This window comes from Mus caroli, chromosome 14 (assembly GCF_900094665.2).
Source record: "Mus caroli chromosome 14, CAROLI_EIJ_v1.1, whole genome shotgun sequence".
Taxonomy (NCBI): domain Eukaryota; kingdom Metazoa; phylum Chordata; class Mammalia; order Rodentia; family Muridae; genus Mus; species Mus caroli.
Window position 1 is genome coordinate 84724456 of NC_034583.1, and position 3764 is coordinate 84728219.

Consider the following 3764-nt stretch of genomic DNA (forward strand, 5'->3'; position numbering starts at 1 on the left):
AGAGAGAGAGAGAGAGAGAGAGAGAGAACAAGCAAGCAAGTGAGCAGAAGTGGAGTTGAGCAGGACTTAGTGATAGAAAGACTTCTCAGCTAGGCACAGGATAAGGCCAGGTTACTTACTCAGACATTCTAGATTCTAGCCTGGGTATAAAGCCCAGTGATAGATTGCTAGTTAGCATGTTAAAATATCAGATTTACCCACTTATTTGCTTATTTTAAAACATCACAAATATACTATTTATTTATTATTTGATTAACATAACAAATAAGCTTAGCTGTGATTCTTTGCATGTAGATTAATAATAAACAAGATATAAAGCATAACTCATAACTACAAATAATATTTCTCTTTATGGGAGTGGACAGTCAAGGAAGACTGTACATTGTCATTGTTTATGTTTAGATATTGAAGGATTTTACTGGATGTTTTTGTCCAGGAGTATAATTTTAATTTAAACAAATAAAATTACATTATTTTGAATTGAAAACAAATGAAAAATAGATGGCTGACAATAGCCTTTCTCAGCTAATTTAATCATGTTATAAAATTGATTATTTTCACTTACTTTATTAGGTTCAGTGTATCTTCTGGCATTTATAAAATTCATTCTTTTATTCCCCAAATACCTGTAATTATGTATATTTATATTGTCATTACAGAAAGAACAATAAGATGGAATGGAATTGAATAAATTATGTAGATGTAGAAATAACAAGGAAAAACTAGAGTATAGAGCATAATTTTATAATTTGCTCCAAATTGTCCAATATTTTCTGGATTAGCTTATGAATTCATGAATTAAATTGAACTCTGTTTTAGTTGATAGCAGTGTCCAAGAACATCCCTGACATTTCTTACTAACACTTTCAGAAATAATAAAAATCAGAGAAGCACTTTGTAGCTACGTATTTATGTTGTGTCTCCTACTCTCAAATGCTATTTTAATTAAGACTAACTCTATAAGGATTGCTGTGAAGATGGAGAAACAGTAGAGAGCTTCCTGAGATTGAACACCATTGTTTCTAACCACATTTCATTTCAGCGTACAGCACAAGTACATCTTTACTCTTTTTTGGCAGATAGTCCACCACATCCACTACCTTTAGTTGCTTTCCATACAGCAGGTGTGCAGATGGGTACCAGGCATGGTTCTGGGATGATTTGATAGACAATGAGATTAGGAAGTGTAGACAGCTGCTCTGAGCCACTCTCACATCAGGTAAGAACTTACAGGGAGATAACAATGCCTGCAGGGGTACATTTTAATTTTTTTATTTTTATTTATTTATTTATTTTTACAAAGCCTGTTCTTGGCAGGCAGGAAGAAAGCAGTTTCATTATGCTGGCTCATGATTCTACAGTAGAACATACAAGTCGTGTTTAGCCAGGTCATTCATAGGTTTTTGATAGAGGCTTCTCAATGGATCTAACTTTTCAGGAGATTCAGATCTAACACGACTACAGTGAAATTCTCAGTTACTTTCCATGAGATAGCTGCTATTATTCAAGGGTAAAAATGGCTTGAGCAGGAGCTCAGCAGAAGGTCCCAAGGTCCCCAGAGGACTCTCCATGCAGCAGGCACCTTAGCAAGCCCAGAATCTTAGGATCAATGGTGAGTGGAACACATCTGTTCCACACCAATCTTGACAGGCCTGTGCCAGCAGGAGCAAGGACACAGGAGCCCTGCCTGACCAGCTGCTCGGTTTTCTTCTGATCAGTGCTGGTATACCTTGGTTTCGAACATATCAGACAGTCCACAGTTTCCAGAGGAGACACCACTTCCAGGTTCTGTAACAAGCTCAGGATCTTAGGAATTCAGGATACCAGTAGCTTGGTCACACAAGGATCTCAGGGTATCAGAGGAAGCTTGACTTCCAAGAACTCTGAAACACCCAGAATCTCAGGTTCACAGGATCCCAGATTCACAGGATCACAGAGAAAGCTACACTCTAAGGAGTCCTGAATCAACCGGGATTATAGGAAGTACAGACTCCAATCAGATATATTGAGGTCAGAAGCATTTGAGGTAATCAGATGGCAGGAGGCAAGCATAAGAACAGAAGCAACAGAAAGCAAGGTTACTTGGCATCATCAGAACCAAACTCTCCTACCATAGCAAGTCCTGGATACACCATCACACCAGAAAAACAAGACATGGATCTAATGTCACTTCTCATGATGATGATGATTTCCTTTAAGAAGGAAATAGATAACTCCCTTAAAGAAATACAGGAGAACACGGGCAAACAGCTAGAAACCCTTAAAGAGGAAAACCAAAATCCCTTAAAGAGTTACAGTAAAACACTACCAAACAGATAAAAGAATTGATCAAAACCATACAGGACCTAAACCTGTAAGTAGAAACAATAAAGAAATCACAAAGGGAGACAACTCTGGAGACAGAAATCCTGGGAAAAAATTCAGGAAACATAGATTCGAGCATCAGCAACAGAATACAAGAGAAAATCAAGAAGATAGATAAACCCTTAGCCAGACTAAATACAGGGCACTGGGATAGTATCCTAATTAACAAAATCAAAAATGAAATATAACAGAACCTGAGGAAATCCAAAGCATCATCAGATTCTACTACAAAAGAATATACTCAATAAAACTGGAAATCCTGGACAAAATGGACAATTTTATAGACAGATACCAGGCGCCAAAATTAAATCAGGATCAGATTAATGATCTAAACAGCCCCATATACCCTAAAAAAATAGAAGCAGTCATTAATGGTCTCCCAACCAAAAACAAAAAACCCAAGACCAGATGGTTTGAATGCAGAGTTCTATCAGACCTTCAAAGAAGACTGAATTCCAATTCCCCTCAAACTATTTCACAAAATAGAAACAGAAGGTACTCTACCCAATTCATTCTAAGAAGTCACAATTATTCTGATACCTAAACCACAAAAAGACCCAGCAAAGAAAGTTCAGACCAATTTCCCTTATGAATATCGATGCAAAAATACTCAATAAAATTCTCGCAAACGGAATCCAAGAACACATCAAAATGATCATCGATCATGATCAGGTAGGCTTCATCCCAGGGATACAGAGATGATTTAATATTTATAAGGAAAGCCATCAACGGAATCTACTATATGAACAAACTCAGAAAAAAAAAAAAAAAAACAACATGATCATCTCGTTAGGTGCTGAGAAAGCATTTGAAAATATCCAACACCCAATCATGATAAAAGGCTTTGAAAGATCAGGAATTCAAGGCCCATACCTAAACATAATAAAAGCAATATACAGGAAACCAGTAGCCAGCATCAAACTAAATGGAGAGAAACTTGAAGCAATCCCACTAAAATCAGAGACTAGACAAAGCTGCCCAATTTCTCCCTTACTTATTCAATATCGTACTTGAAGTCCTAGCCAGAGCAATTCGAAAAAAAAGGAGATCAAGGGGATACAAATTGGAAAGGAAGACGTGAAAATATCATTATTTGCAGATGATATGATAGTATATATAAATGACCCCAAAAATTCCACGAAGACCTACTAAACCTGATAAACAGCTTCAGTGCAATAGCTGGATATACAATTGAACAAATCAGTTGCCTTTTTCTACGCAAAGGATAAACAGGCTGAGAAAGAATTAGGGAAACAGCTATATCAGGGTCTTTTCAGCAAACGCTTGCTAGTGTATGCAATGGTGTCATCGTTTGGAGGCTAATTATGGGATGGATCCCTGGATATGGCAGTCTCTAGATGGTCCATCCTTTTGTCTCAGCTCCAAACTTTGTCTCTGTA